The 18,721-nt window shown below is 40.7% G+C and overlaps 1 long non-coding RNA gene across 4 annotated transcripts in view; it reads left to right on the top strand.

Annotated features, from left to right (window-relative positions):
• The window catches only part of LOC123985164, a 195,413-nt gene that overhangs the window by 114,392 nt on the left and 62,300 nt on the right, over positions 1-18,721 (top strand). For 3 of the 4 annotated variants that reach the window (XR_006828624.1, XR_006828623.1, XR_006828621.1), the window contains exons 3-4: positions 6,833-6,912; positions 7,623-7,736. This is a non-coding gene — a long non-coding RNA (uncharacterized LOC123985164). The remainder of the gene's footprint in view (positions 1-6,832; positions 6,913-7,622; positions 7,737-18,721) is intronic. The other variant, XR_006828622.1, reaches the window with a different exon arrangement.

Raw genomic sequence — 18,721 nt, 5'->3', positions numbered from 1 at the left:
TCTTTCTTTGCCCATAGAATCTAAAATCCCATAGACTTTAAAAATAAGTTTCAGATGACAAAATAGTGGATTAAAAAGAAAACTAAAGTAATTTTAGTCATTTCAACCTGAGTCAGATTGGAATAAGCTAAGTCCCCGGTCGCAGCTGTTGCTTTTTGTTGTATGTGTGTGTGTGTGTTTTGTTTTTTTCCTCTGGCAATCTGCGCTCTGCAGGGACGCAAGGAGAGCTAGCTCTGAAAGGTTTTGCCCGAAGATAAATTGGGTAACCTTCTTCTGTCATTAGTAATACCTTTTCCTCTGGTGAACAGCAAGACGGAGCAGGCAGAGGGGGTGACGGAGGGAAGAGAAAGGAAAGGGGTGTTGGGGAGAGGATGAGAGCCAGGAGTCAGCGGTAATTAGCCATGAAACAAAAGCCTGCTCGGCTCAGTTATGGCTTGAGTTTCACACCTTGAGCCCTCTCTCTGTGCCTCCGGGGCTCAGAGCTCAGTGAGGGCTGCGACTGCTGCGAGGTGTCCAGCTGAAACACAGGGCAGACCTGCAGCAGCCCTGTCCTGTCTCTGTCTTCTATCCATTATATCACCCCCATACTTCTGTCTAATTCTGGTCGGCTGGCAGGGAGGTGCTTTATCTAGCAGACTTATCATGTCTGTCTGGGGCACATGATTATGGATCCCACTAGAGGCATGGATAGCAGCAACTTCACAAGTGAAAAAACTTCACCAATGCAACATGCCCTTAATATTTGCGGTATTTTACTAGTTAGATAGGAAGGATTGACGCCGTTCTCATCTCCGTGTGATAAGTATGAAGCTACTTAGAGTAATAAAGCACTTGGCATAGTTTAACTTAATGCTAAAGTTCGCTAAGTAATAGTTACAGCACACAGTTCCCCCAAAGGCCGACTTGTTTTCACATTCTTGTTTGTGTACTGACAAAACAATGGAGATACAACATCTCCATTAAAGCTGCAAGCAACGTTGGATGGGCCCTCGTGCCGTGCCGCGTGCCCGGGCATGTTGCGGCTCAGCGGCCTGAGGTTGCCAGGCGCTGCGCTGAATAATCACGCATTTTGGTGGCCACATCCTGAAAATGTCAGAAATGGCTTACTTCCTGTTGCAAGTAGGTGGCCCTATGACATTGAGTGAATATTGGCATGTAGATGTGTTCAGGGCAGGAATCTTATCAAACATGAAAAATTCAGTGTGTACACTGAAATGTATAACAACTTCCTGTTTCACGGCGAATTATCCATTTTTGACGACATGCATGACACGCTCATCGACGAAAAGTTAAAGATGGCATGAAAATAGTGTTAATCAAAAAAATGTGTTCTCTTAAATCTTGTTTCAATAATTTGTCTGCAGTAATACATTTGTCTATAATGGCGTACAGTATTTGATGGTAAAATTGCATTTTGGGATGACTCTTGAGCCTTTATGTTCTTTGTGTAGTTGCAAGCTAGCATATGGAGAGTAGGTAAAAATAAATATATATTGTTTTTAGGGCTGGGCATGTTAACACGTTATTATCGCGTGTAAAGGGAATAGTGCTGGTAAAAAGCACCCTATTTGTGGCTTTTTACCAGCATACTAACATGTGGTTAGCAAACACCCTATTAGTGTTTGCTAACCACATGTTATTGCACTTGTGTATATAGCAGTACATTTAAATTAAAAGTGCACAATACACTACTTTAGAATTCATTATTCAATTTTGCACATAACAATGCGATTATTCGCAGAAAATCATGCGATTAATCGCATTTAAAAATTTTAATCATTGCCCAGAACTAATTGTTTTATTCTAAAGATATGCGTGATATTGAGTAAATCCAGTTTTATGATAATCAAAAATGCTCTAGTCTTGAGTTGGATTCTGCAGTTGAATTGTTATTAAGAAAGTGCTGTTCAAGCAGAGCTGGTTCTCCTCATTGTATCACCAACTTTTGATGTAGTAAAATTGCACAATTTGAACAAGTCATGTTGAACTGCCTCTCGTGGTGGTGTCAACAGGAAAGAATAATGATATTCCCTATTTAACTTTTGAGTTTGAATGCAGTTTGAAAACTGCTACATAAGCTATAGCCTTTACATTTGCATGTTATGAAAAGGGAAGTCATCTTCCTATATACCGTAAAACTTCAATTAATAGCCGAGTCCCAAATAGCTGCCTACCCCGTTTACTGGCCTGGTGTGGGAACACATTTTGACAAATAAACGCTGGTCTCAATTAAATGCCTGGTCTGGTTTTTATATAAGTTCTTTGGATGAATAAAACCACTTTAACCCCGCCAGGCTGCCTGCTTTAGCTGCTTCTAAGCTGCTTAGATTGTTAATACAAATAATGTTTAAACTTATGATCAATATGGGCATGCAACACATCGTTAGATAGGTTAGATTCTTCACAATTAAATCGTTCAGTTCATTTAACAGAAACAACAAGGCCCAAAGTCTAATTTGTATAGATTTACTGGTGTAACTGGCATGGTACAGGAGATGAAAAGAAAAAGAAGAGTGCTGACGCCTGTGTCCGTTCATTGATTACTTATATTCCTTTAGTCTGTAAGGGTCCACCGATCAAAAGGGTCAAAACAGATTTTCATAAAAATTAATCCAAGTTGTGAATCCTGTCATTTGAAGTCCATTGCTCTCTGTCTGCTAACTTCTGCCACACTTTTCTCATCCTGCACCGTGTTGTTGTTTTCATTACGTTGTTGCCTATAAAATAAAAGCGCATAAGCCGTCTGTGCTAGATCAAATGAATGAAGTGTACTTGATATTACTTGATCATTTATATACAAGTAATATTCATACTGTTTGAAATAAATAAACTGTTTCATAGTAGCCTATTTCAGTTTCGTGTGAAAGGAATTAAAGGCCTCTCCCATATGGATGCCTGTCCCAAATATAGGCAGGGTCAATTCAGTGATTTTAGAAAATAAAAACTCTGGCTATTAATGAAAGTTTTACGGTAACTTGCTAGCTCCCTAGCCACAATCATGAAACATGTCAGTAAGCAAAAAACTGCTCTTATTAACCGCTACTGCATCTTCCGTGTCAACTGAAAACTATCACAGAATAGCATTTTGTGAAAACTTTTATGAAACAAAATCACTAATTTGTTACAAAATTAGAAAAGTACCCCCCCCCCCCCCCTTCATATATGACAGTGAATGAGTGCATTTCCAGGTGTGCACTGTGCAAGCATTATCACAATGCAGGTGCTGAAAATGCGGTTGAACTGTTTTCGCTTTCCTCTTCAAAACCAGATCCAAGTGGGGGTCTCAGCACACACATCCCTCCCACCTCCATGACTGCACTGTTTTCTGAGAAAGGCCTGTGTTGACAGGCCCTTCATTAGAGTCTTTGTCCTGGAAGAGCCTTGTACATAATTAATGTCTCCATGATGGATTACATGGGTGGGTTGCAAACAGCGAAGAGGTCGGCAGAAAATGGGAGAATTGATGCAAGGCTATTTTCCCTATTGAACACGCCTACTGTGTGCCCCTTCTGCAGTGGCACCAAAATTGCTGATTGGAAAGTCACAATATTTATAACAGTGTTGACTAAAGTACAGGTGCAAGTGAAAATTAATCCCCTGTGCCTTTTACTTTCCTGTTTATTCTGTGTCTACATGTGGGATTGGAAGGTGGGTGTGGCCCGACAAATTATCATCTTTATTGCGATTCTCACAGGTGGGGATTTGGGTGGATGTAAACCATTAATCAAAGCCATCGTTAATGATGCAGAAAGCGCTGTGGAAATTAAACCCCTTCTGTTCCCCTTTCCATAATGTTGAGGTGCTCTGAGTTTGAGCTGGTATAATGAAGACTGTGGCTCCGTCTAGAGTAAGGTATCTTGTTGTACTTGTTCTTTTTCTTCATTTTACTTCATTCAAAACATTCATAAATGTTTTTCCTTTTCACTGATTTCAGTTCTGTAACTATTAGCCACAAGGTAGCCGCTACTTTCAGGCTATTGAGTAGTAATGAGCTGGAGGTATCTTCCTTTATGTCAAATTGCAGCTCAAGGGTTCAGTTTAATGATTTTAACATTCGAGTACCAGGATGAACATCAGTGCTGCTGACTTTCCTCAGAACCTCCAGGCTATGTTTTAATAAAACAAACTAAATCAGAGCTAATTGCAACACATGGCGTTTTACATAAGAGATCAAGTGGGCTCAAGTGGAATGGCATGTAATTGAAAGTGCAGGGAATATTTGATCTCAGTGTTTTCATTTAATACAATCCCTGGGGAGGCCAAGTGCAATATTCTCCACCATTTCCAGGGTTTTTGGAAATGTAGTTTCAGTTTAAATCTGAGGAACCGCTTTGCAGTACTCACCCAAAAAATCCTGCATGTCTTAACATTGTAAGAATCCCAGTATCCTGAGCCTCCCTGATGCCCGTCAGTCATCTCCCTGGCAGTTTTTGAGATTTCTGCTCAAATAAATTAATCTGCGTTTTGCCAGTAAAAGCAGTACAGTCTAGCGCACCAGTGGATAAAGTGACTAGCTCGATTATACATTTACTTAGACAAGTAATAAAGCGCTGCCACTCTCTGCCAAAACTGGGGCTGATTATACCCGCTGTACAAGCTGTTTTCCCAGCCTCCTGTTCCTCCCCTCTGACTGATCAAGACATTCACCCCAAAGAGAGGCACACTTATTGGAGTGACTGCAACTCCCAGTCACTCCCACCCCCACCCCCATGTAAAAGTGCATGTTTTTTTCCCTCACATGGGGATCTAATCTTCAAATACAGTATATAAGCTTACTTTACCAACTCTTACCAACATCCTCATATGATGACACTATCAGTCCAACCTCTAAGCGTGCCTCATGTCTACAGACATGATAAGCTTTATCAGGAGAATGCGCTTTGGTTTTTATGCTCACCAGTCCCAGGGTTATGAAAACAATCTGGCCATAATTCTCTCAAAGGATGTGCTGAAATGTTTTTATTTTTATTTTACAGTCATCCACATCAAAATAACTTCAAAAGAGATGATGCAATTACATTTCCATGGTGGAAAAGTAAACATTTTTCCTTTGCGCATTGTTTGTGTCTGCCCTTTGATGAAAGCATGTTAAAGCTAACACACAGCTAGGGTGTTTGATGCTGTGAAATCCTGCTGTTTAGAAAGTGATAGAATGTCCATTTGTTTGCAAAGGGTAGCTGCATTAAAGGGCATCCCATATGAGCTATAGTACGAGAAGGCACCGGAAAATACTGAATGCATGATGCCTGAACATTTTCGGATTTTAATTGAAATGGCTGTTTGGTTATGCATTTATTCATACGGGCTGGATCGGAACTTCTGTACCTCCATTCTACATTTACTTCTATCTTTCAAAGAACTCTTAAACTACCAACCACCATAAGGTATAAGATTCCCCAGGAGGCCATTTCTCCTGCCTTACTGCAAGAATGAGACAGACAGACAAAGAGTTTCTGATTCAGTCGACAGCCGCATTTGGCAAACGGCGACAGGAAGAGGCTGAATCCTGAAGGTAGCGCTCCACTAATTGGACATGCACGCATGAGAGAGAGAGGACTTCATTTAAAACCATTCAGCAATCTAAATAGCCCTAAATTAACCTGTGCTAGCTTCAAGACGTACTTATTTGCATTCCCTGTAACCTCACGCTTTCTCTCACAACCATACACTCACTCACTTTGACTCATGCCCTGCCTTAGCTAATAATTTAGCAACTACGACTTGATGAAACACAGTTCCTGAAAGGTGATGGTATTGACACGTTTTTGTTCTTACTGCAGAGTTAAGACTGCAGGATAACAACAGCTCTTCCAATTAACACTGGCGTGCATTTGGGTGCAAATGATTGTGTGTCACATCACCATAATGTGTCTTTATGAAAATGGAGACCTGAAAACTCTGCACATGCTGTAAAAGTCATCTGCATAGCCGCGCAGTGCGAAGATAACATCTGTGGAAGCGCTCTTATGATAGACTTGCTAATCCACAAAAGAAATTGCCCCAGCTGTTAGGAATGAACTGCTTTAAGAGTCACGCAAGGTTTTTCAAAAATGTTAATATCTGTTTTACGTTTTCACTTAAATAACAATGTTTTGGATAAAAACTCCACCAAGAGCAGAGAGATTCAATATGCGGTCAAATGGTCATATGCGCTCAATACAAGTCCTTTCCTGGCCTCTGGTTGCCAGGGAAACCACTCAGCTGTGTGTGTGTGTGTGTGTGTGTGTGTGTTTTGTCCATTTGTACTTAGACACGCAATTACACACATGCAGCTGGCAGCATCTGTGTGAGAGGCTTATTTTTAATGCAGCCATGGATGTATGGTTGTGACTATTGAATTAATACACCTGCTACCCTATTTTAGTGTGAGGCAGGGTTGAGGGTTATTGGAATGGGGGTCTAGTAGATGGAAAACATAAAGCAGACCTGAAATGACCACAACCTGTGTGTGTGTGTGTGTGTGTGTGTGTGTCTAGAAAGAATGTTTAGTCCTCATATGTTTAGAAACATATTTAGTCCTATTAATACTAATCCTTTTTATAGATTTTGACATGTCACAGTAGGACAAGCACGGGTGTAAATAATAAAAAGGAAATGATGGCTGAATTCCATGTAGCTGCTTTCATTTCAGTGTCCAGATATTATGCAGGCTTTGAATAGAACAGAGCCATAATTAATGTTATTAGTAACACCTGTGTCTTTTCCTACTTTGACAAGTCAAAATGGCTGCTGTGAAAAAGGCTAGATCTAGATAAATGTTGAAATTACTTTTTTATTTTATTATTTTTTTCAAAATTAGCAAAATATTATAGTAGTTTCTCTTTTCCCTCAGAAATGATGATGAAATGCTTCCTGTCCTTCCACTGGCAGCAAGGTTACATGGTTGACTCATCCTTTGCACCTAGGTTGCAGGTACAGTCCCAATTAAATCACATACAGTGCTTTCGTTTTACTCTCATGCCTTGCTATTTAAATAACAAATCTCACTCCATGTTAAAGAAAAATTGTTCCCCTTTGTGATGGCGCTTATTGTTTCTAAACCTCCTCATTGTTAAGGAGCTTATTCAGTGGATTCAGACTGTTTCTTCAGAATAAAAGCTTTGTTAAGAATTCAGTGGATTCCTAATGTTAAAAGTTTGAAAGTTCAGTGCTAGGATAAATGTTTACACATTTCTGCAGCAGCATATGTTAATAAATCTTTTACATAATTAGATGTCTGGCATCTAATTATGTAAAAGATTTATTAACATTGGTGTTTGGTCCATTTCAATCAATTCAGATAGTAGAGTTTGGAACTTGGTGGTAATACAAAAACTATGGTCAAAACTATGAAAATAACACCCAGGTTGTGATAAAGTTTAACATAACACCACCAACAGGTATACAGGTATCTTATCCTTTTTATCATCGTTATCATCATCTTCGTCATATTAATATAGCTAATTAGTATGAACTACAAGGATACAAACAAGGTTGACAGCATGGAAAGATTAGGTGCTAAAACAATAAGTTGACACCCAGAGGAAATGTACTCTGCATTAATTTTGTGACAGCGAAGCTGCAGAACTTGGCCAGACTTCAGACGGTGAACTCTTTTTCTTTATCTTCTCCGTTCACACAAGGTGATGCTGACGTGCGTGCCCAATCGGATCAAGCGAATGCGCTGATTTTGACTTGAGGGAAGAGCTACACTTGCGGATGGACTGATGCCATACTGAGAGAGCTGACTGGTGGAGGTAGGATATGAGTCTCTCTGTCAGCGGCAGGGGAGGTGGGGGGGTCAGGTCTAATGAGGAGAGACATTTCTGCTTTACCCTCTCCTCTCCTCAGTCTCATATCGCAGGGTTGAAAGCTGTGATGAATCCACACCTTACATATCTTTAGTACACGCACTACTGCATGTGCACTATAGCTGACACAGTAGAAACATGCCGTCTGCTATTAGAGCGACTGTCACATCCTCACTATGTAGGTAAATATTCGGCATCCTGCTTTTTGTTCCAAAAATTCACTCAATATGTACAGTATGTTGGATGGATGAGCTGACTGGTATGAAAATTAGATTATAATGCTTAACATTTCATCCTGGTTGATTTGGTGACGTTTTACTGTTACCGCAGTTACTGTGGTCCTTGACCAGCTACTTGCCAATATTAATGACTAGCTGCCAAAAAATGCCCAAATTACCATAGTGTTGTTTAGGAGATGCATTTTTGATGGACAGTTGTGGTCAGGGCAAACCTTTGTAACAAATACAATGCATTTCCTGGCACTGCTTCACAATAAGTGCTACCTTTTGTGTTTCATTGACTGAATGGTTTTAACTTTATAAACCTCTGATACGACTTTAGGAAAGTGAACAGTAAACGGTGAGGCAGTAACAACACTAACAATAGATTACATACATAATTTCCTGTGAATCCCCTGTGCATAGGTAGGAAATTGGTATCCAGTGGGTATGGCGGACTCCGCCGCTAACAATGAAAGCTGCTACACACTGTAGAAGTAATTTCGGAGTGTAAATACATTGAATAGCTATTGCTGAAAATAACAACCATAAGTAGCATATAAAGCAGGGTTTCATCAAAATCTTAAGGATTACAACTTTAACTAGAAACTTTACCTTACACAGTACTAGGGCTGCAACAAATGATTTGTTTCATTGTTGATCCATTTGGTGACTTTTTCTGATTAATCAGGGAATTGTTTATTACATAAAATCTCTTATTTTAGTGAATGTAGTGACTTCCCAAAATGCTCAATGTACTATCATATTTAAAAATAGAAACACATCAGATTTGAGAAGCAGGGGGCTTGAATAACTTAAACGACTAATCTGTTTTCAAAATATTTGTCTATTTTCACATCATCAATGAAACATTAATGTACTATACAGAACCCTCCTCTCTCTGTATGCTTTAGATTAAATGACAACATGTGTGTTTGTGTGTGTGTGTGTGTGTGTGTGTGTGTGTGTGTTGGAGGAGGAGAATATGCACATTTCCTTGAGTGTATGTTTGTGTGAGAGAGAGAGATCTGTAGCACTTTAAGGTTGTTGTTTTGTCATATCCCTTCCCCTCTCTCTGTGTGGCATTCTGTCATAGCCAGCCCAGTGACATTTTCAGGCAGCTGAACTCCGGGACCTTTCAGTGTCACCCTCTGTTGTCATTTCTGACTGCTACAGCCCAGACAATGATGCACTCGCACCGTGGGGGGAAAATGATATACAGCCAACCTCAAGGTCTGCCTGCCTCAAAGTTGTTATTCCACTGCTCCATCAAACTGGCTTTTGCTAGCACTGAATACCACTCAATGCTGTGATGAAAAACAAAAAAATTAGTTTTCAGCGATGTAATATGTACTCAAGAAGTGAGAAGAAAGACAAAACTTTAGTGTTTGATATGAGCTGTTCATTGAAGCTGATGCAAATATGATGAATAAGTGCAATACTTACATTCCTTACAAAACATAATTCCCATTCGGAGCTTCTTTTTTTTTTTTTTTTTTTTTCCAAAATCAAGAATTACCATGCCTAGAAAAAATTTAAATCATCATTGCTCTCTCCTCATAGTTCATCATGTTACAGTTTGCAAGCCCCATCATGGAATATTTAATTGCCCCTGACAAAATCAAATGGGCTTGGCCCCTGAGGGAGTGTATAACCGCACGCATCTTATCCATAAATCAGGAACGCAGGGAAGATGCAGGGTGGCAGTGGCAGTTATATAGGAGCCTCGGCTGAATCACATGCCTGCTGTGAGGAAATGGACCTGTCGGAAGGACCGTGAAATAGTGCTGCAGCCGTGTCACTCACAGCACTGCTCCTTTATTTCATTATCATACTGGAGCTGTGTGTGTGTATGTAACACAACATACAGGCAACAGGTGCAGGTGAAAGAATTCAGTTTGTGCTCTTCTAAGATTTAAACACATGTTCAAGCAGTCACACGCACCTGTTTGCCTCTGATTACCACTTTACTGAGAATTATCTAATTGCCTATGAGGGTTCAAACTCTTTCTCAGAAGACAACCTGGGGACTATTCAGTCTAGCTAAAATACACATCTACTACCAACAGAAAACACTCTCTCTCTGCATTATACTACACCCAATCGACATACACCCATCTCTAAGCTCTGGAGCAGCACTGTGTGTGGGGGGGTTCAGTACAGCTGCCTTTAAGCATGTTCTCCTTATTGATTTGAGTCTGGCTGTAACATCGTATCAGGGCCTTGCAAAGTTCTCGGCTGCATTAAGTCCTGGTCCTAATTGAAGCCTCCCAGAGGCTAACTGGCTCGATCGCTCCGACATGTCAAAAAGCATCAGTCAGTTAAATGGGGCTGGGAGATGGAGGGCCATTATTGCTGCTACTGCTGCTGCCTGCAGGCTGTGACCTTGCGGTGAGACCGAGCTTGAAGTGTCTCCTCACTGCTCACTGCTTCCCAGGATATTCCAAGTTGTATTCTTGACTAGATATCCACCAATGAGTAAGTGTGTGTTTGAATGTATGTTCAGTCGCATGACATAGGCGCGTGTGAGCATGTACACAGATTTCCGAGGCCAGAGGCTCTGGAGTAAAATGAATGACAGTTGGTCTGAGTGGCTGGTGATCCTGCAGCAGTGATCATCTCTAGTTTCATCCTGGGCTGCTGGGAATGGACAGTTACATCGCTGGATCTACCAGGAGATACAGTGCTGTATGTAAGGCATGGCCACAGAGTGTTGCCATAGTAACGCAGAGGCAATAACAAGTTGTGATAAGCAACATACAGTTTGTGTTCACTGTAGATATCAAGTTACTTCACAGCTAATGTACTGTGAGCCATGAATGTGTCTAACAAATGTAATGTTTGTGACATTGAAGCTGTTAAGAAGCACCACTGCAAGGTGTTCACTGCTCTAATAAGGAGGCCAAGACGATGTTGATTTGAGTAAGGTGGGGAACTTTGTCTGTTTTTGAGCTCTCACATTGGTGCAACATCTTTTGATGCTGCTTTCTGTGGCTCAGTGTCAGCAAGGTGAAGGCACTGGTAGATGACTTCATAAAGAAGAAGCTACAAACACCTCTCAGCACTGAGACGTAGAGGTAGACACAGTGCAGTCTCAAGTTGCCATTCATACGTACCAGCGACTATCTCACATGCCTCTATTAAATCAGTGGCGTCCAATGTGCTGTTTTTCACTCTTGAGTGTAGAGGAGGCAGTGCTGAGATGAGGGAGGAAAGCAGAATAAACAAACTGGTTTTTCAAAAAATAGTCTGACTGTTACAGCCTGAAGGCAGTAGCAGGGCGGAGGGCGAGGACCAAACTGAAATATGTCCTACACAAAACCATCCACCCCATCTCTGGTGAGCTGATGTCGTGGAAAAACACCTCCAGCCTCTGGCTTTTACCCCCAAAGTGCAACATAAAGTGCTTCAGGCGCTCTGTTGTGCCAACAGCTATCAGATTGTACAATACCTGTTTTGCGAATAGCCCCACTCACAGCCACCAAGGATGGTGCTGGAGCAGGGCACCTCTATCCACTGTATGAACTAACCTGGAACACCTATGCTGTTTGTCCACATTGGTTGGGGAGCTCATATATAACTGTTGATATAATGAGAGCACATCACTTTTTCCAGATAGTGCCAATGCACGATTTGTGCATCTTCTTAAAGGGATACTCTGGAAATGTAATATTTCATTCCATAAAGTATTGGGATTTCCAAGAAACACATTAAAAAAAATCGTGAAAATTGAATCGGCAGTGGCCAAGATATCCTGACCTCTAGTCTCTTGTAAAGTTGATGCGATACCTCCCATAATGCTCAACTCAATAGCATCTTACTTTAGAACTCTCTCCTGAATGTCTACATCTTTCAAACTCCACACCTTCAGTGTGACTTTCTTTTACTGTACAGAGTGTTACTGTGTAGTGCTGTCTAGGTCGTGGATACTAATGTGAATAAGGCTATGCTGACCTTAAAAAAGTCCACCTGTTGCCGCCAAAGTGCTGTGTTAGCGCAGTGAATGTTACTCATAAAAATATATAATTTATGCGCCAACTTAGCCACTGCAGAAAATCCAGTCAGCTTCACCCTAAAATGTGGAATGCAGTACACTAACATTTTTTCCCAAAGTTGGCTCTTTAACTTCTGCCATCATATAAATGCACAACAGCTTTCTCTAATCCAGGTAAAAAAGAAACTGGGTATAGTGTAGTTCTCCTAAAGAGTGTTTAGTGCAGGGCATTACAGATGGCTAAATATGAAACACAATGCACATTCTGTTCCCAGGCATCTAATAACAGTTGTTTGCTCAGTTCCTTAAAGTCATTCAGTAATAATAAACCTTCTTCTATGTCTGTGCTAAAAAGCCCTGCAGTTTCTTACTGAAATCTGATCAACCTAATGTATTAATTAGTGCTATGTTTTAAATTCAGTTCAACAGAAGAACAATTGTGAATGATACCTGTCAGTAGTCTGCTACAGCAGCTGCTGATTGCAACGTACACCTTTTGTCTTTGTTAGTTATTTGTCATAAATTAACCAAGCTTTGCTATTAAAATAATTAACATAAACACTGAACATATATTATATTGACATCTAAACACCTACTTGTACTCCCCTAGCTGTCAATATGTTTCCATCCTTGTAACATTTATCTGCAAACATTACCATAAACCTGGACTCAAAAATGCCAGTTACGGCCCCAAACTGGGCATCATTCAGTGACATTCTGATTCTCTAATGTGCGTCTAATCTAGTCTAGGCTGTTCTAGCTGACGCTTTTGGGTTAGTATATAGATATCACTAGGTTTTGGATTGAAGTTTAGCAGTAGGTGCTTGAGTGGCAGCATCTCCCAGGTAGACTTTCTCCTTGATTGATGCTGAAAGATTATAGCTTCGTAGTCTTTCCCTGTCACCCATTGTACTAGAATGGTGGATAGAGATGCCGGAAGGGCCTTTGCTTACACAGCGCTGTTTTTCTGGAACTGACTATCGACACGGGCCATAAATCACACTCTAATATTTTTATGCACCCAGTCCATCCAACTGCTGCTAATGTTTCCTCACCCTGCCTCCTTTGTAACTCATTTGAGCTGAGCAGCGACGCATGACAATGTGTGCGTAATGGGGACTGCTAGAATCGGCTTGGCAGAGACAGGGTCTCTGTTTGGATTTGCTTAAAAGTGCAACTCCCATGACCTTTGCTGCAATGTGTGACATCAAGATTACAACAAAAGGGCAATTGAAGACAAATCAAATGCAGCCTTTAATTGTAAGAACTTGGCCCCAATGTCATTAAAGAATCGTCTAATCCTACATAAATGCCAGTATTTAAATGGCTTCCACAGTTTTTAAATGGTAAAATCTGTCACTTTATATTAAGAAATATGTATCTCAAATGCATGTTTACTTTTTCATCCCCTGCACATTTGTACAGTTGAAACAGATTTGCCTCTGAAGCGGTAAGTGACCTAAAGCAACTACATCTTCTACCTTGATTGTCCACTTCCTATTTAACCTGGACCCCCAACAATCTCCCTCCCCAGCACACTGACTGTTGTGGCTGTTGTTGCCCTCATTGCCATCATGTCCTGACCTTCGCTGCCTTTGCTTGTCACACTCTTATCAAATGCCATCTGATGGCACCGCAGGGCCCGAAGCAAGCAAACACTCTGATATGATCTGTCTGGCTGGTAAAAAAGAAGCCACTCCCCTCCCCTCTCCCCCACTTCTTCTCTGTCAACACCTGTGGTGGCTTAAGGGAAGTTTCTGTCTGTTTCTTTCATCTCTGTGTTTTTGTTTGTGCAAGTTTACATATTTGGATGTCTAATTTTCATTGTGTTTATATGTGTGTTTCCTGGTCTGTGTGTGCATGAGCAAGCTCATTGTATTTCTTGCATGGAGTGATATGAGAAGATTGATTTCTGTGGGATTTGATTAGAAAAAATGTCCCCTTCATAATAGCACATTCACTGTGTAGTATTTCTTCACTATATGAAAGCCATTCCCTACTATATCAGAGTGTAGGGAAATGCTAGTGGATCCTTCCTGCTCTTTATTGGATTTGAGGAAGTTTACACTCCAGCAACCCTGGCCAAACTCGTTGTAATAGGGAAAAATGTATGATCAGACTCATACACCATATTTAACTAGTTCTACACTGCAATACAAGATACTTCCATGACTCTAGCATGACTTCATGTATGTAACCTATGATTTGCATTTTAACCATGAAGCAAATGTTTAAGCAAAGGATTAATTAGCTAGTTAGCTGCAGCTGATAAAATCTGCTTAAGATAGTGGCACTGGCAAGATGAATAGTTGGCGGCTGGAAATGAAAAGCCTGTTTTTGTCCACCTGTCTGAAATCAAGGACCCTTTGTTTAAAAAATTACTATAATTACCACCATTGTTGTTAAACTGTACATGTGCCATGCAAGGACGAAAAACTTGACAGGCGTAGCAACAGTAACTAAGGTGGGTGGGGTTTAAAGAACAGTCAGTTGTGGGTTGGGGGGGGTATTCGAGGCTAGTTATTTCGCACTTTCAAACCAGATGCTTGTTGTAAATTGTACCCAATGGGAAAATGGATTTTAGAAAAGCCTAATGCTGAAAGATTTTAAGTCTATAAGACTTTTGTCTGTTGTAAGATTCTGTTTACATTAAACATTTAAAAAATGCATTAAGACACTAAAAAGGAAAAGAAAGGATAGCATTTTATCAGTTACCAGGGACAAGATTTGTCCTGTTGAATGCATAGATATCAACCAAACTAACATAATCCCCTTTACAGCTTTAGGAAAACCTTGCCATATGTTGGATTTTGTGTGGGCAGGAACCTGACTTACAGTACAAAACATTCACTTGTATTTCAATTCACGCAAATGTTTGCAGGGAAATATAAAGCAAAATGAGGACCCAGCTAATGCATTATCCCATACATATCACTTACTCTTTCAAACACAAAAACACACATAGACATAGCAAAATTAATGTGTATTCATATCTCCTTTCGTCCCAGGTGTGATATAATGAGCCTGCATTATTTCACTGCTTTGATTTGAATGTGGTAACATTCGGCGAGCATTCAACAGTCAACACAACTGCTGTTTTCTCCTGTAAATGCCTCGAAATAAACTGCTCACTTTCCGTGCTGATGTGTAGTGACAATGAGTCAAATGAGAAACCGTGCAGTAATTTGATTTTACAATTCATTCTGGTTTCAAAACGGTGCACATTTTGCACACATCAGGGCTTAACAATGCTCATATTGGTAACTGAATGCATCATCAAAAAACAAATCCCTTGCAAAGCCCCTGAAATGAAAATAAGGCACGAAAAACAGAGCTGCCAGTTGTCATCTGATGAACAAATGATGTATTTAAAATGCAAGTCAGACTCTCACAATGATGGGCTTTATTCAATAGCTGCTGAAGTTAAAAAAGAGTAAATAAATAAACTAACTCGTCCTTCTATTTACCAGTGAAGTGGCATTCCAGTTTGCAGTGGTCATCAGCATGTGAGTCACTTTTGAAAGGTGATGGCCCTAGAAGCACTCATTATAATAGCAGACTATGAGAGCTGGATGAGGTGGCAAACTGAAGAGATTTGTTATGCAGGCTCGTGATTTTCTGCATGTAGGGGCGTTGAGCCTCTCAGCTCTATAAAACAGTAATCTCCACATCCCTCTCCATTTGTATTCTCCTTCTTTTTTTCTGCAAATATCTATTGAGATTTGTTTTATTTTTTTCATTATTTACCACAGAGGATGGTAGTCCCCATTTGGCTTAGCAAACAAGCAAATAGACGCGCAAGCACTTAATTGATTGTGATGGCCACACCAGGTCACTTTTTAAAACACTAAGCCGGGGCGGCACGACACAACAGGACAATTCAATAAGACTCCGGTTTGTGTTTTGATTTGCCAAACGGCCTCCGATGCCATGGCCTGCTGATTGCTTTTTTTTTTCTTGTACAGTGAACTCATTTGACAGCAGCGCACAAATAACAGGCTGTGAAAGTCCACAACATTCTCCCTCATTCACACATACACACACATATTGTCTTTTTCTTTCTCACAAGCCCCAACACACCTGCAAGCGCACACACACACACACACACACACACACACATTTATTTTGCTCTTCTCTCTCGACCGCCAAAATTTGGCAGGTGGCACAGTGCTGGGTTCCATTAGGAAAAAAAAAGAAAGCGAGAGAGAGCGATAGAAAAAAATCTATAAAGGCAAATAAACAAGAGTGGGAGCTGCTCCCAGCTTTCTTGCATTCTCCACCAGATAATAGAAATGGAAATACGATGAGGTTCTTGTATAATCTCCCACGTAGAGGTGTACCTGAGTTCCCTTTCCTGCATTTGGATTCTGGCTAGTTAATGCTATATAATTTGGTCATATGCACATACTGTACATTCAAAAGTATGCTGCACAGTTAGCTTGTGGCACAGGTATCTAAAGTAAATCCAAAGCAGTGCTTATTGTCATGAGGTAATTACACGTGCCGAATAACTGGCTTTGTCACGGATGTGTCAGTTTAAGCTAGACTCGATTAAACATCTGTATCCAGCAGACGCAGGTGCTGTTAAGTGAGGAGCAACAATAAAATGATGTTAAAGCGCTTCCGATTAGTGTAGGATCATCAGCAAGCCGCATCGCTGACTTTGGATTCTCCATCAAAGTACGTGTGAAAACTGTCCCAGACGCACATCTACTTTTGCAGACAGATCCGACAAAGTCTACCAATTTACTAACCTTCTTGTACCTTGTCAAGCATTGCTGAAGGCCTCCGGTTTTATGCATATTACAGGGGCATCTTGGCTTTTATGTTCTGTGGAATGGGATGTAACAGTGCTGGGCTGGGACTAGCTCCCTTCCTCATACTAAATATCCTTATCCTTGGGAAAGCTATTGGGCAAAAAGACGGAGCCTCTTCAAAGCAAGTCTTGTCCTCTAAAGGAATATGCAAGGCACTCTCTTCCCCTGCTGTGAGCGAGGGATGGCTAATAGAGTCAATGGAAAATACAACACGGGCAGTAAGAAAGTATTCAGCTGAGCGTTTCAGAGCAATATTGCCTTTCTTCATATCCTGTGTCATATAGAAAAGATTTGTATGCTGTTGGTATTTCTCAAGTGTTGGCAGCAGTAGAAGGGTTCTTGGAAAGGCAGCATTTGGAAATATCTTTTCTTTCTTTCTCTAATTTTGTTTCTTTTTATGATGAACACTAAAGCTAAAATTGTTCAGAAACAATGTAATTAAAAGATTTTTTTCAAAGTTGCTCATTCACTTTATTGCCAAAAGCTAGATGTAAAGATCGATGCCACTCTCATAACTGTTCATTAAATATGAAGCCACAGCCAGGAGTACGCCTGTGTATATATTAAAAAAAAGAAAAGAAAAAAACCTTATTAACACTTCTAAAGCTCAGTAATAAAACATGTTATATCCTGTTTGTTTAATCTGTATAAAAACCGATGTGTTAATTTGTGATCTTAAGATGTGCTACTCCTTTTACCCTGTGACAGGGCCTGGCGAGCTGTTTTCCCCCTCTTTACAGCCTGTATGCTAAGCTAAACTAACTATCTCCTGTTTGTAGCTTCATATTTAATGGACAGGGAGTGATATCAACCATCTCATCTCCCTCACAGGAAGAAACAAAATAAGACATTTCCCTAAATGTCAAATTATTTCTTTAACAATTTGTAGTGCAACAACACGCTAGCAAAGCAAACACTAGCCACAGTACATGAATCGATCCACAAGTTCACTGGTGAAACAAACAGCGCTGATGTTTGGCAGCTTTCATTAGCAAGCATGTTCAGCACTGCAAGAGCTCAGCCTTTTAAGGTATGAATATGAAGCACTGACATAAATTGTATAAAACTCAAAGACATGATGTGGTGGACAACATTAGCCTCCTGTCTTCTCAAGTACTCTGCAGCTCTGCAGTCCTCCAAGGCGTGGGATGATGCATGGCCCACTCCGAGCGCTGTAGACCAGCTCTGCTGAAAAGGGCTTTTTCTGGAAGAGACCAGCCCTCGGGTAAATTGCCTGTGACTTTCCAAGTGCTCATAAAGCATCCTATGGACGGTACACACAAAAGCATTCCCTTTGTGTTCTCTCAATATTCTATTTAGCCTAATTAGGACCACTGGGGTCCGTAAATGTTTGAGTCGTTTTGGGATCACGGAGGCCCGCCGGTGAAGATGGAGATGAAAGGCTTCAGAGAAAGAGAAGAAAGTAGCTCTAGTGTTACATGCACGGTACAACACAGGGTTGATGGCATGGCGAAGGAAGTGTGATGAGGCAGAAAGAGGAACAAACAAAGGAGAAAGAGACAGAGATATGGATAGGAAAAGGCACTGTGGGAAAGATGGACAGAGACTAAGCTTTTAAGGCTCTGAGAGAGCAAAGATGATGCCCAAAAGATGCTCACTTGTCCTGTGGCCGCAAAACCTGAGGATAGAGATGCTCTAATGAGCAAGAAGAACACTTCTGTATTGTGTGTGTGTGTGTGCGCGTCTGCGTGAATACAGCTCATACTGCGAGCAGTGGGGATGTTAAGTTCTTTCATTAATCTCGCAGGATGTCACGTGTGCCAGATGCATGTAGCAGCACTCCTCACTTGATGCGGTTTTCCTTCGGTGAGAAAATACTTGTATTGTGTAGCAGTATGTATGTTCTTCACCATTTGCATCGATCGTCTATAATTGTAGCCT

Source organism: Micropterus dolomieu, linkage group LG16 (genome assembly GCF_021292245.1).
Source record: "Micropterus dolomieu isolate WLL.071019.BEF.003 ecotype Adirondacks linkage group LG16, ASM2129224v1, whole genome shotgun sequence".
NCBI classification, from domain to species: domain Eukaryota; kingdom Metazoa; phylum Chordata; class Actinopteri; order Centrarchiformes; family Centrarchidae; genus Micropterus; species Micropterus dolomieu.
This window is presented reverse-complemented; position numbering and strand designations above follow the sequence as displayed.